Source organism: Rhynchophorus ferrugineus, unplaced genomic scaffold, assembly GCF_030347505.1.
Source record: "Rhynchophorus ferrugineus isolate W39M unplaced genomic scaffold, kcgeb_rfMv2 rfM2, whole genome shotgun sequence".
Lineage (NCBI taxonomy): Eukaryota > Metazoa > Arthropoda > Insecta > Coleoptera > Curculionidae > Rhynchophorus > Rhynchophorus ferrugineus.
In genome coordinates this window covers 71,335,877-71,356,914 of record NW_027472581.1, presented here as the reverse complement: position 1 = coordinate 71,356,914, position 21,038 = coordinate 71,335,877, and the positions used below count along the sequence as shown (strand labels likewise).

Here is a 21,038-nt window from a genome sequence, read left to right as displayed (position 1 = left end):
GTATTCATTCAGAAAAAGAAACTCAGTCCATTAAATGTTTCAAAATAAACTGTTCCAAATAGTTCAAGACTGTTGTATAGTCGATGTTTAATTTCATAATCACGACGCGTTATGAATTGTGGCAACTTACCTCAAGATTTTTATCGATTGATGATGATTATGATATTGGTGTTCGCGTAAACAGTAACTACCCTAAACACTACACCACCGATAAGCCTGCAGTTCATTTTAACATTTTTCAGAAGTAAAGAGCAAAATATGACGAAAATCACTTTCTGGAATTGCAAATTGCTGCAAATTTTTAAAACGCAATAATTTTTAATAGAGTAAACGAATGACGCTATCTGCATCTTCAGTATATTTTATGGAATCTTATCTTTCAAGCGCGCTATAGTATGGCTTCATTCAATAAATATAACCAGAGGTATTATATATGTCAGGAAAAACAGAATCGAACCGTTACCGATAAACTGATACACCACGTTTCTTGGACAAACCACAATATATTATTAATTAATAAACAAATCAAGAGATATAATATTTTGGCAAATAAATCTCAAATACTACCAGCATCAAAAAGAATAAGTACCCATGAAAAACATATTAATAATAAAATAATTTTTATATAGGCAATTTTAAACAATTCGACTTATGTTAATGTCCAATAAAATATACTATTTGGATCGCATAATTATTGTTATGTATTCTGATTTATGCAAACATAACTCAATTCCAACTTTCCACCTACCCAATTATTTAAAAAACCTCTTCAGGTAAATAACAATCGGACACGTGAACAAACTTTCTCCAAACACGAGGAATAATTACATATATATAAAACTTTTTCATACAAAAAAAAATACAAACAGGCAAACAACATGTAACCCTTATAAGTTCCAATTTATCAAAAAAATATTATTACGCAGTGAAATGATTTTATACAAAATAAACTTTAATATATTAGAAAATATATTTTTTATAGATATTTTACAATTTGTCTCCAGAGTGACTTAAATATAGGTACTTTTCTAGGAAGGTCCAGTGGTCTTGCTGTGATACTTTTTACTCTCTTACTTTTTTATTATTTGTTTGTACAGCAAAGCTTTTCACCAAGATTCGTCACAAGGTACTTAGTATTGTTACTGTATGAGGTAATAATATTATTCATATTTATTGGTAAATAAACAATTTGGTTATAGGTAAATTCAATATGCATTGATTGATACTCTCGTAGAGTTTTATTCTCAATTTCTGGGTCCAGTTATCTGGTTACATCTTCGCTATTGTCTCCAATGAGAAGTATCGCAATATCACCAGCAACTGAAGCCATAGTAATTACTTCATTTGGTACATTAATGCTGCATTAATCAAGTTGGTGAGTTTTCTAAATACCTTTCTTAGTAGGCTTGTCAGCATTTGTTCAGTTATTAAGTGGTTTCTTTGAATTATATAGATATGATCGAGTTAAAATAAATAAGTAAAACATCAGTGAAAACGTAATAAATAATAAATAACATATAACATTTGCGTTTGCAAAAAAAAACCTTACTTTAATAACATCTAACCATAATATGATATATTTAGTAAAAAACAAACCATGAGTTTTTATGGACATATAAAAATAACTTAAATATCCAATTCGAGTATATAACGTCCCAAAAATTCGTAATTCGATTTTTTTGTTCAGAAGAGAGATTTCAATATTACTTTTATCTCAAAAATAAAGGCATAATACTTACAATAAAAGTATATTATTATGAGATTATCTCTCAAACCGTAATCCTATTGTGGTTGTATTTTGGTCGTAAAATATTTTTCATTCTTCTAGAGCTCCTTTCTCATTTCGAAATATAATACGGAAAAACCTAATTCGCTATTTTTTTTCCTGCGAGATATTTTAGGGAATTGGCTGATATAAGTAAATTATTATCTCATTAAGTCCGGCGTGAGGCTAATGTAAAAGATAATTTCTAATTATGGTTACCTTCGTAGATGTTTAATGAAGCTAATATATAACCATCAATAAGTTTTATAGTCCAGTAAGAAAAACGTTTAAGGTATAAATTTAAAATTTTACAAATATTTTAATACTCAATATAATCTAGATTTTCAAAGCACGATCAATTGCAATCACAAGATTTAATTTATAAACTGTAAGATTGTCAGAATAAAAGTACATGATCAATATCTATTTCGATCTGCTTTTAGATTTATTTCTACTATCGCCCCTAGAATTGTCCCTAACTTGCTGTTGTTTCAAGCGATACATAAAGTAAGACAATGACTTACGTATTCCTTTTAGTAACTTTCGATATAGATTAGCAAGTTGATTATGCAATGGTAAAACGCCATCTTAGATAACTATAGAAATTGGTACAATGAATTCAAACGAGGCTCGCTCCAGGACGAATACCATCCAAACTCAGTTGTGCCAGAAAACATCAATGCTGCATGTGATCTTACAAAGCAACATCGTCAAGTGACGTACCGTGAGTGTGAAGCATCCTAGGGCATTATCAACATCCTGGGACAAGTATAAATCAAGAGTTTTTTAAATTTATTTATTACATTGTTACTAGTCGTTGCCGAGTAACCCACAATTTGTCTTTACAATAACTTAAATCTAAGTATATATCATCAGACCTATTATCCTCTTGTGTAATAATGTTTATATATCAACACTACTGTTTTTCAATTAAATTAACCTCACTACACTACAGAAGATCAAATGGTTTAATTCAAATCTTTTGAGCTCGTATCCTGTTGTGTTTTGTTATCCAAAGGTTGTTTTACTTCAATATTGAGATTAGAATGGAGTCTGTCCTGATGTATCCTTGCAGTACTTTTGATTTGCTAAGTAACAGTCAGTATCTGAATGTCTCGATGTAAGTACTCAGTCCTGTATGATCCATATTGTTTTCCCAGAACATCCCTATTCCAGACTTCCGCATATTCATATAGTTTTCAATAATTCCTTGTCTAATAGCAATTTATTATATACTGATAATTGTAATTTTCTTCCAATTAACCAATACATTTTCCTATATTTTAATTTCCGTTATTTACTTTTCTTTTCTAAATATTCCTTCCAGTGAAGTTTTGCATTAAGATTCATTCCGAGATACTTAACGTTGTTGCTAGATGGAATGATAGTATTATTTATTGTTATGGTTGCTTGTGTGGTCTGATTAAAAGTAAACTGTATATGCACAGATTTATTTTCGTTAATTTTTCAAGATTGTGTCAAATTATTTATAATTTCGTTTAGATTCTTCGCTATTGTCTCCGACAGCAAAAGTCGCAGTTTCATCAGTAAATATAGCCATCGTGATATTTTCGTGACTTCAATACAATTCCTGTGTATATATGTTGTTTTATTTTAGAGCAGGCTTTCTTTTGTCTCTAAACATCCAGCTGTAATGAACATGTTCTATAGATTATGAATAAGTCCTGAGAATAGAAGAATATGGCGCAACATTCGTCTTTGCCTTCATAGAATAAATTAAGAAGCTACATTATCATTTTGAAGCAATAAAATGTTAAGAAATACTTTCAAGACTCATCAAAATCTATGTATAATATCTACACAAGCGATGAATCATGAATATATGTTAAATACACTATACGACTACTACTGCACTGGCTACGAACTACACTGTGATATGAGAGGCTATCTATTAACGAGAGAGAGATATTTTAAAATAGAGGTCGGAGTGATTTTTACTTGTTTTTACCATCAGTGTCTTTCATCGTCATCGTCAGTGTCTTTGTATCGTAATTCAACCAGTCGCCTGTTATTTCCTTTAAGATATTTAGTAAGTAAATTAAAAGTTTTTGTGTTTGAATATCTCTCATTTTATAGCTTATATACTTATGAGCCGAAAGCTAAACAGAGACCGACTGCATGAGTCGAAGAAACATGGGAAATTCAAGAACTTTTGTGCGATAGAAGTACATCGAAGCAAAGTCATGTAATAGCAGTGGCGTTAGAACAACATAGGGTACAGAACTGTGAAAGAATGAAGTTTTCGAAACATTTATTTTAAATTTGCTAAAATCAGAGCGGACAAAGTAGGGAAAATCACATTAATTTTTGATTTTGCATTCATTTTAGATTCAATTCAAGTTACTTCAGATTTAAAAAAAGAGGAACAAAATATTGGTACGAAATATTAAAATAATTATTTTTAAAAAATAATAGGTTATATAGTAAATAAATAAAACTAAAAGCTAAAACTGTACATTATTCTCTAATAAATATTAAAAGCGAGTTAACGTATATAGTTATCGGGTCTACAAATTAATTTTAAATGATTTAAAATAATTGTTATTATTATGTATTAAATATTATCGCATATATTTGTAAGCAACTTCATGTTGAAGCCTCACTTACACGCTTCACTTTCCAGTAAGTATCATTTCGTTGAAGCGTGAATAAAAACTGTTTTTAGTGCGTTGAAAATATCTGCTGAATAAATCGCGTTTGCGGGAAATGTTGAAAAATAAATCCTTCAACCTTAACGAAACTATCAACGAGAATCACTATTGACTACAACTGATTGATTTGAGCCAAACACTATGTGAGAAATGGCATGTTGCATAGAAATTGTTGCCCCACCCGTCGTCTACTACTTGTGCCAACATAAGAATCGTGACTTGTCTGATCAGTGCTTCACTTCTCATAAAGACACGAAAAAATGAGTCGATTAGTGGATACTCTGAAAAGATGCATCGTTCTTTCGAGATGGAATATGGTAAATAGGAACGAATAGGATCTATCAATGAACAACACTTTGAATAATATACATTATACTGAAGCTTCGCAATAAAGCTTCATATTAAAAAAAATCTTTAAAAGTAATTTATATACGTCATAAAAAGTGTTAAAAAATATCGGCTTTCTCCTTCTCATGACATCGAAATTTTTTCATTGTCGCATTTTACAGTCTTGAACATGTCCAGACGAGATTAATTCCTTGGCTATAGCAGATAAATAAAATTTCTTTGAATAACATTTTAATACCAAATTTATATATCCAATGAAGGATAAACCTGCGAAAATTAGGAAGCAGTCCATTAAATATGACCTTTATAGTACTACAAATCATGTAAATTAAGCTTATTTCGAAATCCGGGGAGTTATTAAACTTAAATAACCAGCGTCCAGGGAACGTCCTCGGATGGACACATGTTTGGCAATCATCATCACGGGGACCCATTTTAATAAAACCAAAGTTGAAACACGTGCGATCAATTTGGCTACGTTCAGAAACTCTTCTATTGGCCGCTCTATTTCGGCGAAATAGGTCGGTAATTAATTATACGCAAATGGAAAGCCCAGTCTATGCGGTTATATTTCAATGTCAGTGGTACGAATTTGTGTATATAATGACACTAATGTAGCCGTTTTTTTATTAAAAAATAGTGAGATGTTATGGGCTTTATAGTTACATATATCTGTCAGTACCACTATTATATCTTATTTAATAATATAAGCTCGATGCTATAAATCTGCATGAAATTTCTTTTACAAATAACTGTAAAGGAGATGTCCTTAGTATTCAAATTTTTTATGCAAAAAATATTTTATCGACATGTCTCTTGGCATCTAGTATAGTATTGAAATTTTCCTTGTCAATATAATGCAAAATCTCTAGCAAGTCCTACAATACCAACCGCAGCGTATCGGTTGAGAAGTAGACAATTCCCGAAGCCAAGCTATGGGTTGACGATAATGATAATGGCCGAATAAATAAGCCTAATCAACCTAGGTCCAATCTATAGGACTTTTTGCCTCTCTTAGATGGTATGTGTGATAGAGAGAAATATTACAATCACGACTAAAATCCGCCTCAGTCGGACGCTTATCTTACCAATCCCTCTGTATGGCTCCGAGACTTGGGCATTGTTACAATTTGTCATATATAGACAATTCAGATTTTTCAAATATTTTACATTTAAAGTTTTGACATGTTTTACAAGCTTTACATGTTTCTCTGCGAAATGGTATTGGAATCATCCATTTTTCACTCTTAAACAAACGAGTCCACTTACAATCATTATAGAAACATATTCATCTAACACATATCACTATAGGTACAAAAAGAAAGCATAACTAACCGAGAAAACCCGAATTATGCTTCCATAACCGAAATAGAGACGAATAGTTAAGTAAAACCACAGGAAGGCAACGATAGTAAAACACTACAACTTATACTAAACAAAATTACCCTAATTACTCTAATAAATAATTCTTTATTGAATGTGGACATAAAATTTAAAATACTTTTAATTACTTTTATTTTAATACCTTAGACGTTAGTAAGAAAAAAGCTCCTTGAAAATTGAAAACACAAACAAAAAAAAATTTCAATAAGTAACAAGGAAAGGCAGTATAAACAGAAGGCAGTATATATAAATCAGCAAGTAGCCCCGTGCGGAAATACAGTCAAATATCTTAGCATGACCTTTGGTATTAAACTCAGGTGGAAGCCACAAGTTAAGAAAAAAAGGGAAGAACTCAAGCTGGTATACAAAAATGTACTGGTTATTCAGCTATGTCAATATATAATAATCTTTTTCTTTATCAACAACTCCTGAAACCAGTATGGAGTTGTGTTTAACTCTGGGACTCTATCAGCCAAAGAAATAGAAATATACAAAGATTCGAAAACAAGGCACTGCGATATATTGCTGATGCTCCATTGTAAATTCATAACGACTATCTGCATAAGGACCTGAAGATAGAAACTGCCGATAAGGTTATCAAGAACTATGCCCACAGACATGAACAGAGGCTCCATCAGTACATCAGAGGCTCTTCAATTCCTAGATAATAATGGCTTCTATTATATAATATTATAATTAATAAATATAACTATATTAGAGTAAAACCATTTGATCTAGTTCAGTGAAGTTATAAGTAAAACTCAGTGCACATTAAAAACGATGGCATAGATGATAAGCCCAATATGCCTATCGTAATGAGTACTTTTTGATTTTAAACCCGTACCTAATTAGGATAAAAACGAATAGCTTATTAGTATGAATATACTAGATTGTTATATTAGATAATGAAATAATACTAATAAAAAATTACTATTTCGATACGACTTTCCATCATTACATAACAAAGATATCGCCATTAATTTGCTGATGATCTGCAAACTTATTGAACACCTTATATTATTAATAATATATAAATTTATATTCAATTATTTCGTGTTTAATTTATTTAATAAACCACTGGTTACATAGAAATAAAATAGCCATTAATATAGATCTCCGGGGTATCTAAAAAAACATGAAACGTGATAAACTGATCGTTTAAACGACAATTTATTAGGCTAACGATCGATAGCATCATATAGATGACGGTTCATCAAATTCATCTTAATTAGTAAACCCAAATATAGACCGAAGGAGTATATAAAGTTAATAGACAAGAACTTTCTCTCGCAAATAAAATTTCATTACAATAAACGATTTAGAAATAATGGCAAATAAAATCCTTAAGAACTATACTGACAAAAAATATCAAAAGAAAAAATACAGAATAAAAGTAAAATATCACATATAAAGTTTACAAATAAATATCAGGTCAGGAAATGGATCATCGGTCGAAACTGGTGTCAGTCAGAAGGCGCAATATCTGGTGAATACGGCATATAATGGATTTATGACATAGTTTAATAGTTGCAACTTGTTAATCCATATTCATGCACTTTCATCTTTCCACTACATTTTTGTATTCGATGCCGAATGTACCGTCCTTGTTAAAATCATTACCAAGAGGCCTATTATTAGGCCTATTATTATTTTTATTTATTAAATTAGTCTTGAAGGATTTTTTTATTTGAAGCTTTATTGTGAAAAATCGGTACAATGAAATTTAAATCAAAGTCTCGTCAGCCGCTATTTTTCCCAGCTTTCAGGCAATTTATGGCTTCCATCTCCAAAAACCGATGTATTTTTTGAGGCTCAATCATTTTTACATATAGACTCATTTTTTGGTATCTTCGTAAAACACCTATATGTCAGAACAAGTAGTAATAAAAGGAAATAGTTTGGAGAATAGGGCGGGTGGGGCATCACTTCCTATTTTAATATTTCCAAGTATATTTTAACCGATTTTGCAACATCGAGCTATGTGGTCGAACGCTGTCATGTCAAAGAATGATCTTGTTGTGTTTTTAACAACTGTAGTCAATAGAGATCCCCCTTGATAGTATCATCGAGTAATGCTTCAAATTTTTATAGCTATCCAGAACATCGAGTAAAAAAGTGAAACGTAATTTACTCGGTACAAATTCAAAATTTTTTAACGCAAAATTTTGTTCACACTTGAAACATACTGAAAAGTAAAGCCCGTCAATGAGACTTCAACATGCGATTGGTTACAAATAGGCCCGATGCTGTTTAAAACCGTTTAAAACTAATTTATAGACCATAAAACAGTTTTTACTGTGTGCTTTCAAAGGCATGGTATTAATGGATCTCATCTTCAGTTTAATAAAGTAATAGAAAAGTTACCGCGAATGACGCTTTCTCGTCGCAAAACTCAAATTTAAGGAAAGAAGGAAAAAATGTATCTGATTAATCTCTATAATTTGTTGAGCACTTCTTGGCAATATTTGTACGCCAATGCGGCATAAAGAATAAAACAAATTAAGTGCAGATCCGAGGAAGCAAAATGAGAAAAATTCCAAATGTAATTTAACAAAATAATGAAATACCAAAATAAATGTGAAAAACCATGGTCTGGTTGAATAAGGCGAAAAATTATTGAAGATATAAATAGAAGAGGGTAAAATACAAACAAGCTTGAATGTGACATGAGCAAGTGTGGATCTGAACACCCAAGGATCTACAAAATATCTATCCAACCGACGATACACAACCTTAGGTTATTTATTCATTACTAGGAAAGCAAATTAATTGTAGACACTGTAAGTCAATTCATGACATGACATATCATCTATCATTGTTACTTCCAGATATAAATGAAATGTAATTCGTTTACTTAGTTAAAAGTTATTGCAATTGAAAAATTTTTAGTCTAGCTAGAAAAGAAGCTAGTGATTTTCAGTTTTTCGTCTGAAACAAAATCTTGATCCATGACTTCAATGACAACTAATGATAACATATGAAAGCTATATAAATAAACAGTAAATAATAATTTTAAAATACGAGGGTGGTTCAAATATAATCGAGACATATACTCTGACACATTTATTTACTAATAAAAAAATTTACAAAAATGTACAGTTTTTCTAGGTATTTCCCTTCACTATTTACTCATGTTGTTCATTTTTCCAGAGGTTTTTTGATGCCGGTATCGAAGAATTCCTTGGGTAACTCGGACAGCTATTTGCGAACGAACTTCTCTACCTCGTCGTCGGTGTTGAATCTTTGACCTCCGAGGGCTTCTTTCAGTACTCCAAATAGATGGTAGTCACACGGTGATAAATTCGGACTGTAGGGGTGTGTTTCAATATTTCCCACCCAAATTCCGATATTGCATCAAGCGTGAGACTTGATAAGGAACAGGGTATGAGGGCGCGCGTTATCCTGGAGAAGAATCGCACTTCATACTGGAATGCTCCTCCGATTCATAAGGTTAGAGTAATATGCAGCATTAATGGTACGTTGGGTGCGCAGGAAATCAACGTACAGCACGCCCCGTCGGCCCCTGAACACCGTAAACAAAACCTAACCCGCGAACCTGGTTGTCTTTGCTTTGACTGGCACCCCTTCCTCTTTTTTCCTCCATTCTTTAGACGACATTTTGCTTTCAATAGTGTAATAGTGTGCCCGTGTCTCGTCTGTAGTGAGGATTTGCTTTAAGATCCATCCCCTTCCGCCTCGTATCGCGTCAGCAAGCGGCCACAAACTTTCAACCGCGTAAATTTTTGCTCGAAGTTCAACAGTTTAGGAATCCATTGCGCCGTTATTTTGCGATATTGAAGGTGTTCGTGGATGACGTGGACTACCAATACTTATGCCGAGTTCAGCTGAAATGTCTCGAACTTTCACCCTACGGTCCTCCAGAATGAGTTGTTCTATGCGGCGAATATTGTCTGGTGTGATGCTGGTTCGCAGTCGACAATCATGCGGCCATTCTTGAATACCTTGGCCCATTTAAACGTGGCAGCCCTACTCAGGCACTCACTACCGAACTGATTTCGCAAACGAAGAAAAATGTACGTCTTTTTAACGCCTTCCCACACTAGAAAACGAATGACATATAATGCTGAGCTACGGCGGTCGGCACTTGACGTTCACTGATGGTCGTAGCAGGCGCGTGCAACATGCGCTCCCGACCTATGCCTATATATATATATATATATATATATATATATATATATATATATATATATATAGAATAAATGCACAAAATGCATATATATATATATATATATATATATATATATATATATATATATATATATATATATATATATATATATAAATGTGCACATATAAAAATGAAAAATGTGTTAGTAGCTAAGGTCAAGAAGTTTTTGCAACAATACAGCATTGTTAGCATTTTGAATTCTTATTTGTCCCTCGACGATCCCAAAGGGCAAACAGAACAAAGGAGAATTACGACTCAAAGAAAAAATATATATAATAGCCATTCGTTATATTGTGATTTTGTTCCTAAATTGAGTACCATGAAAAATATATAGCCATAGACCATAAGGGTCTAAACATCCAACACGTGTCTTATATTAAATAAGATTCTTAATCTTCCTTTATTATGTGTTACAGGAGTTTATCTACAAACCTATTTCGTGTGGAGCAATTAATATAGGAAGTGGGACAGACGACTAACTAACCAAGAAATATTACCTAGGAAATTTAAAAGTAGTTTTTAGGCTTGTACATTTCGAAAGATTGTCCATTGCTAAAGGCTTTATTTACTTAATACGTAATGTTAAAAAGAAAAACCTTTTGTATAGGTGCCAATATTTAAGATTTAAATGACATATTTGTATTATTGTTCTTGTCATTAATCAACTTTTATAATTACAGAGTATATTGTATAGATGTATTACGTACACCTTAATACGTGAATAGAAAACAGTATGCTTTTCAATGACAATAACTAAAACAAATTTATTTCTTTAACAAAATTCAGTAAAACTGCATCAAATTATGTTACTCTATATTTGCTTATCTGTCTATGAAAAGTTTCATTTAAATTTATGGAATCTGTTTCTGTAAAAGCAATAGTTTACTTGAATGATTGTTGTTGTTATTATTTTACAAACTGTACATGATTTTAAATTTTTCTCTATTTATAAGGTGAATAAAAAATTAACAGAACTAATTAAAAATTAATGTTTGTATATGAAGATTACAGCTATTGCTGTTTTATTATATTAAATGTACGCACGTATGTTATAAATTTACAGGAATCTATTAGGATAAATCTTAACGATACATCGTTAAAATTTCCTTTTTTAAATGTTAAATAAATCCTATTAATGGGTAATATATATTATCGAGTCTTCGACTTTTAGTGAAATGTACCGAAGCAGAAAATATCTCTTCGATATCTCTAAATATTATTTTTCATATTAATTGTAGTTGATGACGCTATACAAGGGTTGAGTGACAAGTACCTTGCCTTGACAAAGAAAATTAATTTTTAGACACAAAATTTATTTTCTAATTCAACTAAATCATTATCAAGATTGATATAATTAATCAAAAGCCTTTATATATTTTTGAATCCATAATTCAACAATAATTATCAACTGATGATAAAGATCACTGCACAAATCAAATTTCGCTTTAACATCTTGAAATATGACATATGTATAAGAATATTTGATTATCAGATGTATAATTGTTTTAAACTGTGTATAATTGCTATGAAGCCTTTTTTATGGAGAAAGCTTTTTCGCACTAGTTAAAATATAATTATTATTTTACTTTTACTTTGCACAAATGTATCTTGACATGGTACGGACAGTGTTCAACATTTTATAACTAATAAGAGAAATATGTGAAATTCTTATTAAATATGCTCTTATTATACCTGTTCGATATTCTCCTTATTTATAAATTATTTTACTCCAATTGAAAATTAAAATACGTAGCAACTTTTCATAATATTATTATAAATATCATTTAACCTACAGCATTATATCTAATCTAGGCATAGTACTTATCATACAACCCCCGTATCTCATAGTTAAAGTCATATGGGATCAACGTCTAGAATGCTCAATAATGATGTTACAGTTAAGATAATCTATGCATATTTCATAGAGATAACCATTATTATTAATTAGATTGTCTGTATGTTATATTACACAAAAATAGTATAAGATGTTATTTGTTTAAAAAACTGTATAAGTGTAAACTAGACCTTAAAATGTTAGATAATATTTATAAATATTAATTGTTTAATAATTTGAAATACTAATATAAGAGAATTTATGTATATAGTTGCCAAAAAATTGCATTTTTCATTGTTGTACAAAAAAAAACAAGTACTAATATTTGTAATGTAAAAGCAAATGTATTTACCAATATCAAAGCTTTTGATGTTGAAAGCATTCTCTTGTAACTTTTACTGAACCGGGTGTAGTGTTTTATTAACTTTATATACGTATATTTTATAGATTTAAATATGGAGGCCAACTTTTAACAAACATCTGAAGTGTATCCCACTTAAAATTTTGGAAATTTAACGTCCAAATTATCGACATATTGTTGCGGTGTATTTATTGTTCCTTAATTTGGGGCATGCTTCGTTTGATATAAAATGAAAATTATATAAACATTATTGTTTAATATAAATGGTATTTTGTATTAGTGGTTTGCTATTTATACAATTTATAATAAAATTATAAGTGGTTAAATGTTATTCGTCTTTTATTTTTATCTATTCCTCGACAAAACAATATGATGGACAAAATAACATAAAAATTGAATTAGATACATTCATCCAAATAATAATTGCGGCTGATATAAAACGTCTATCGTATCATATGAAATTATGAACCAAATCTTATTGCTCAGAAATAATCCATAAATAATTAAATTTAATAGAAAATATATGTACGTAAATAATATTATAGAAGTTGTTGCACAATTTATACAAAATCTAAGGCAGCCCATGAAGAGATATACTTTTTAGTAATATATCAAACGATTGGGTTTACAGTTTAAAACTTGTTCAAAATACTTTTGCGGTAATTAGTGTGAATTGAGAAGTTGAATGTTGCAGTTTTAAATTATTATTACTGAAAAAACATCCCGTTTTTGGTTAGGAGTACATACTTTAACTAGGTATTAAGGGAATAGCTCTGTTGGACCAATGGTAGGGTGTTGCTTCTTATAGAAGCAATAGTTTTCGGTACATTTTGACATACATTTTTTTAGTGCTATTGATTGTATTACAAAATAACTAATTAGACTGGCAGTAATATGTGCTAGCAAATGTTGCAGCCCTTCAAATTTCATTGTTCATTGTCTCCTGTGCTCTTATTTTTCTCTGACTACCTCTCAGGTCCCGCGTTACACATTTAGTCAATTGATTTATTTAGTTAATCATTTTAACGTTTTTGTATGCTGCACAGTACATTATCTTTGTCACGTTTTGAAATTTCCTTTCAGTTAATCTATCATTTCAAAACCGACATTCAAATTTATATTGTACTCGAAGTTGAGAAACACTTTTCTTTTGATAAAAATAGTCTTAGTTCTTTCCCTTTAGGTATAGTTAACCCCAGTCTATACATTTAAAATTAAAGTCTACTCTAACAATAAATCTTTTTCTTTTACAACATTGTCTTCGACTTGTAGGATGGTGCATTGCTTGGAAAATAACAAACGTTATTTTACTATATCGATTGTAATATTTAAAGTAAGAGCCAGATTGCAATAAAATTGTGACACGTGTCGTTCCAAGTTTAGGATTACTAAGTAAAGTTTAAGAAGTTTAAATATTAACTATATATTAAGACAGGACTTATTCAGTGCTATACTAAAAGTGGTTCAGCCTGTAAAAGTTTAGGTCGACCAAGAAGGCCATCAAAAGAAGCCTAAATAAATATGTAATATGAAAATCTTGCATAATATCAGTTTTTAATTATTTTGAACAACTTTCGTTTTAACTCAAGTAAACGCTTGAGCGTTATCCTGTTATAAAAATAGTTATATCAACTCACACGGTGCTTTGGTGATTAGGAAAGTGTAATTTAATTGTACAGAAAGTAGAACTTGATCACTTGATCTATTTCTCTAGTAATAAGTTGTATTTATTGTTCCTTGTTGATTTAACTTGTTTCAATTTTGGTTTTTCCAATTTTCTACAGATAGGTGGTGTAATTCGTTGAGACAATAAGTTATGCTGGGTTATGTTCAAGTGTCTCCATTTTCTCTTCGTAATCTCTACGGTCCATTACTACGGTTGAATTTTCTTTATCTACTGGGACAACAACAACATCTTTATTATTTTTAGGCACCTAGGGCTTTTATTTTTTCATTCGATAAATCATCTTTTGATGGTTTTGCCGTTCTAAGTTTTCTTGGTTCAACCTATCTTATGACATTGGCATTTGGCGACATTAGGCAATTGCGACTTGATACTTAAATCTAAGTGTAATTTTAATAGTATATAATTAACTTAATCTAAGTTTCTTCTTATATCATGTATAGGCTCTTGTATTAGCGCTCCTGGGGATGTTTTTGTCTTGTGATTTTCCTTGTGATGGGCCAGTTTCAAGCTTTTAGGTATAATTTCTCTCGGCAACGCTTTAGAATTGTTCGATTGCATAGCAGTTTATTGCTTTTTGTTTTCAGCTCTTCCAATTTTCTGGTCTCTAAAGATTTCAGCCCCTACGACCAACACCAAAAACCAAAATAAACCAAGGAGCATACAAAATTCACTTCCACGACTATGGAAACGTTTACATAGAATAAACAAACATAAGAATAAGCGCATGAACATCTCAAGAATCTCATCATCAGAGATGATACACTTGGAAATCAGCGCTACAAGTTGCAGTCAGCCAAGCGTCTATACTGCAGAAGTCAAAAGCATCAGACCCAGTCATTCGCACTGACACGTGACTACGTTTGAGTATATAAGCCACCATCGGCAACGCAGAAGACCTCCCTTGAACGCCACATATCTCGGTCTCCATTTCGACTGCAGTCTCCACTGGTCATCCAAAATCTAGCACGCCATCTGCAAAGGCAAACATGTGTATAGCTTCACTACTCTAAAGCAACCTTGTATAAAAGGCTAGTTCGGCTACACTACCTCTATGGACCATATGTGTAATATAAGTACGTCCCTGAGAGGGAACTTGTACTACTCCAAGTGATCCAATCCCATGCAATGCCCCATGGTTTATGAGAAATGTGAACAGCCATCTCGAGTCAGGCTTCCCATGAAAAGCTCCACGCATATTCTTAATGTGAGGTTCTCCCTTGACACCTTACAACATGCAAATCCGCTGATTACAGATCTCCCCTTTCACTATTCCCGGGTCTTTGTCACCCGTAAAACTCTAATGTGCCTGAACTTAAAACAACATCAGCAAAAGACGATTTGGTACTAGCTGGTCAACTTGATTTACACACAAAAAACCACTGATAACACACAAATATAGGCCAGTTCAACGCATACAACGAAGAATAAAACAAGGAGAAACAAGACCTGAAAATGGCAGTCGATTCTGCCGAAACGTCGTCAAAAAATTAAAAGCTCCTTTCAGAACCCAATGCAGATTAAAACTCGGAATAGTACGCACAACATATAATTCTCACAGAAATGTCAGTAAAATAGTGATATTTAAGCTTCGATCCTAGTTTGGTTGTGAGAATAATCTTTAATGTCTTGCCAACGACTGTTCAGTTCACCTCAATTAACGAGAAGTAAAGCATACGGAAGCAGGACCTGAAGATGGCATTTAATATTTTACCGAAACATCGTCAACACATTCACACACAATATTATTTTAAGAATGGAACGCGGATGGAGGTCCGGATTACTACGGCAATTTTATTTATGCCATTTGATTATGTTTGATTATATTACACCGTACTGTGAATAACTTAAAATGATAACTACATATGTAAATGTTTAATATGCACATGTATATTTAGAATTATATATTATTTTAATTTGGCTATTTTTAACTTAATTTCACATATATATATATATATATATATATATATATATATATATATATATATATATATATATATATATATATATATATATATATATATATATATATATATATATATTGTATAGATAAATAAAGGAAATCGTAGAAGCGTTAATAATATTTTCATTATTATTGTAATTATCCAGTTTTTTTTAATTACGAAGCCAAATGTCGAAAAAAATTACCAAAATTATATTCGAAATCAATATCATCCCCAAACTCAATAACGTAAAAGTAAAATAAAAATACAACCTTTAAATATCTGATAATTAATAATAAATATGGATTACATCAAAACTCGATAATACCTAACCCTTCCTGCTGATATAAACCAGCTTCCGTGGCTATTATTGGTCCAAACCAACGGCGTTTCCTAAATGGCCTCATTAATAACGTAACAGGAATATTCGAAAGCATTTAGTGTGCTCTTCTTAACGAGAAAAGTTGAATATTTCGCCACGCCTGGTATGTATCTCGTCCCTGTTTAATCAATTAACCGAAATGGGCACATTTGCAACATAATTAACGGGATAAAAGCAAAACTGCGGCTAATTTTAAGTAAGGCCTGACCCCTAACTATAGTTGATTTCATTCGAATGAGTTTTTGGGACGCAATACCCTTTTTGGTAAAACTGGAACAACAGTTAAAATGATGGGCCTATTGTTTAGAAAACAATCGAGGTAAATGTATTTACGTTAATCCAGAAGTCGAGTGAATTTGTAACATAATAAACATACTAGAGTGCTCTAGCAAACTAAACTCTCTGCTCTATATTTTCTGTTAATTGTGAAATATAGAGTAAACTGATTCATTTAGTGATTGCTTGACAACAAGCAATTGTTATCGTTAATGATGTTCTAATATTCTGATATTTTGCTAATTTTATGAGGCACTTAACAGGTCAATTGAAAGGTCCCCAGCCTGACGCATAGATGGCGCTACTAGAATTAAATCCATATGTTTTTAGCTGGCCCTAACCCTCAAAAGATGATTGGATCATTACTTTGTGAATTATAGCATTTTGAGTGAAACAACTTTTGTTTTTGTGAAAAAAAATGGATAAAAAGGAATTTCGCATGTTGATAAAATATTGCTTTTTAAAGGGAAAAAATACAGTTGAAGAAAAAACTTGGCTTGAGTTTCCGGACGCTGCCCCAGGAAAATCAACCATCAAGGATTGGTATGCTAAGTTTAGACATGGTGACATGAGCACCGAAGACGGTGAACGCAGTGGACACCAAAAAAAGATTGTTACCGACGAAAACATTTAAAAAATCCACAAAATTATTTTAAATGACCGCAAGTTGAAATTCAATGAAATAGCAGACACTCTAAAGATATGAAGATAACGATGGCCAAAATCCATGAATTGGGCTTCGAATTGTTTCCTCATCCACCGTATTCTCCAGATTTGGGCCCCAGCGACTACTTCCTGTTCTCAGATTCAAAAGAATTCTCATTCTCATTCAATTCTCAAAAGAATGTTTGCTGGGAAGAAATTTTCGTCGAATGAAGAGATGATCGCCGAAACGGATGCCTATTTTGATGCAAAGGACAAATCTTAATACAAAAATGGTATCGAAAAGTTGGAGGGTCGCTATAATCAGTGCATTACCTTTGAAGGGAATAATGTTGAGTAAAAAAATAATTTTGCCAAAAAAATCCGTTTTACAATGGTAGGCCCTCTGAAAAGTCCCCTTTCAATTGACCTGTTATTGAGAAAAAATCGTATAATATATATCGAAATCGTGTCGAAAGAATAATGTTGGTTGGCAACTATCCCATAACATTTTCATTTTGAATATTTGAAAGATTTTCATCAAAAAACCTCATAATCTCAATACAAAGTCTGATGACTTGCTTGACATGCTGCTTATCGAAAATCATACAAATGTACAAAATTTGCGACAACATGGATCTAAACACGTACCACCTACTACCTAATTAATTTAGTACAAGGACGCTACCGATATAATTAAATTTAACATGGTTTACAATGATATGTTATGAGAAAAAGGAGCAAAAACAAAAGTTAGTTTTTTTGCTACTTCAAGTTTACGATTAACGTAAACCAAAAACTAATTTTGCTTAGTAATTCCAACATGTTTTCTTCCAAAAAGTTGTATAAAACTGGAAAACATTCAGTGTTATCCTTTCCGCCGCAAGCAATCCAGAAACTTATTGTTATTTCAAAATAATATTTGTACCTAATTGTGTGGTTGTTTAGTAGCCTAATATAAATAATCTCGCGGAACCCCGGGTAATTTTCTAGCAAACACACTATTAGATATATTTAATTAGTTATAATATATAATACTTAAGAAAATGCATTATCGTAACATGCATTTCAGAAGAATATTTTTACTAGATTTGTACTCTATATTGTATTATTCCAGACAACTAGGAAATATGGTAAGAATACAAATTCTAGCAACTTTTAATATTAACCAAAAAAACTTTAAGTCTTAGAGACATCTTTCCCTCTGCTTACTTTCGATTACTTCCGTATTGCAGGAATTATTAAAGAGTTATGGCAAGTTTGGATAAAAAAAAACGAATAATAATAGTGAATAGTCGAATAAGAAGAATGTGTCTGGTTTATCGGAAGGTATATACGAAAAATATGCGTGAAAGAAAAACCCGACATGCGAATATTTCATCACAAAAGAAATTTCAAAAATTCGAGAATAACAAAAATCTAAAATGGCGGTCTTTTTTGTTTACAAAATATTTAGATTTTTGATGATTTAAATTAATTTGCTAATTTAATAAGATTTTCGAGAAAAATTATTCTTTTTTAAGGACTGGTAGTAATTGGTATAATTGGAGATATAGTATATCATTGCACTAGAGATAATTTTAAGAGTTATTGAGATTTTTCTGTAATTTTTAATGATATAAAGTTTACAGGTTTCGTTGGTAAATGCATTTCTTAACAAAGTTCTTAATTAAGCACTAACCGAATATTGTAGGAAATATTTATTTATCAAGAGTGAAAATTAATGTTGAAAAGCATATGAACAATTATAAAATGGCTTCATAGAATTTTAAATCCTCATTTGTTTATGATTTGGTAGTTCTCATATGGAACATGAGACAAATTAGAAACAAGTAGAAAGATAACATAATGAATACAGAAGGCAAATTAAAGATCAGTTATCTTGAAGTGCGAGATCGAAGAGTGGAATAAATAAGCAATTAACAATACATTCCTTTAATATATATTTCTAAATTGTAAAAAATAAATCATCGAATTGTATTCGTTATTGTTTACATGTACAAGCTAATGTCAAATATCAATTTCAAAATTGTTTTATTCGTATATTCTGTTTTAATATACACACGTGTATTACTTTATTTATTATTTCATATATATGTTTATAAAGTAAAAGTAAAGAAAGATCATGATCATCACTTATATTTATTGATCTTATTTATGATACTTTGTTATAATGTTTAGTGGTGTAGTAATTTAAACTTATCAATATTTTGTCGATTAATGACACTTAATCGAAATTAAATTTAATTAAATGCCATTTCAGAGATCTTAGTGAGTGTTAATTCTTAGTTTGCATATATTTTAAATTGTTTTAATATACAGATACAGATATATCAAATATTTTAAAAACAAGTATTAGTAACATATTATTTTTAAAATATTCTTTTTACTCCATTATCAGAGAAACGAATGTGGTCCAATTTCGACAACAGAGCGATCACTAGTATAGTGAAAACTACATCATACTAATATATATTATAGAAGACTAAATTAAAGTTCTTCATGGTGGTAATCAATCACTAATATCAAATTCATGAAAATAATCTTATCGCTATTTGTTTTAAGCCTCTGTATACCATTTTATATAATTTGAACCCAAATTTTGAGCCAAAAAAACTTATAATTTTTTGAAATAAAACCTTTAATTTATATTGTTTCAAACCCCTCAAAGGTAATTTACAATACTATATGATTAGGAAAACTATAATATACAGTATTGATTACCAAACTATTGGATCCACTTAGTACTCAACATTTCGACAGTGTTGCTTTACCATAAATATTTCCAGGGTTACCCTGATTCCTTCATAACTGACCCAGAAACTAATTAATTATAATGTCCTAATATATTCCTCCCATAAGCATATAAATAGTTGCCAGTACCCCTCCAAGCTGTAGGCGATGGGGATGCTCTGTTTGGAAAATTCCGTTGCCTTCTTGCGGCCCGACACTCAACTAATTTCCAACGAATCAGATTTAATCTGCCCGCTCTGGCGTATTAATTATTTAAATTGCGATAAAATAATTTCGTGTCGTGACGACTTAATATATTCGCCGTCGACTCTTTCCATCCGGACAAGTTTTTAGTTTGCAAGAAACCAAATATTGACATTTAATTAATTTCGCAGTAAGTGGGTCTAATTCAGGCCGAAATGGCGTCACTTAGGACACAGCTACGAGATGAGAATTCGTTTTGACCGAAAGTTTCGAAACTTGTGTCTCCCGAATTGCATAATTTCCGCGTCGGATATAATGTCGCGAGTCTCGAGCTAAGTTTTAAACAAAAAAAAGTATTTGCAGGGGTAATTTTAGTTCGCAATTAAAATACAATGGATATTTAGATACGAGGAGTGATATATTAAATACTAGCTGACTCGACAGACATCGTCCTGTCTAAGGTGTAAATATTCAATTCGGACAAATCCGAATTCCTAAACAGAGTACTTTGGATACAGACAACTGTTAATTTTGTTTTCTGACGCGTAAATAAATAATGTTGATATGTTTTCAACACGGGCACAGGCGACATAAGTTATGAAAACATGGATTTTCAGGGTTA

At 31.2% G+C, this 21,038-nt stretch overlaps 1 protein-coding gene across 2 annotated transcripts in view; it reads left to right on the top strand.

The window, feature by feature from the left end:
- Positions 1 to 12,883, top strand: part of LOC143190354 (orexin receptor type 2) — a 419,319-nt gene extending 406,436 nt beyond the window's left edge. The window contains exons 8-9 of one of the 2 annotated variants that reach the window (XR_013004215.1): positions 10,774 to 11,859; positions 11,903 to 12,883. The gene's annotated coding sequence lies outside the window, so the exon portion shown is untranslated. Of the gene's footprint in view, positions 1 to 10,773 lie in introns of both variants that reach the window. The other variant, XM_076394586.1, reaches the window with a different exon arrangement.
- Positions 12,884 to 21,038: the final 8,155 nt, after the last annotated feature.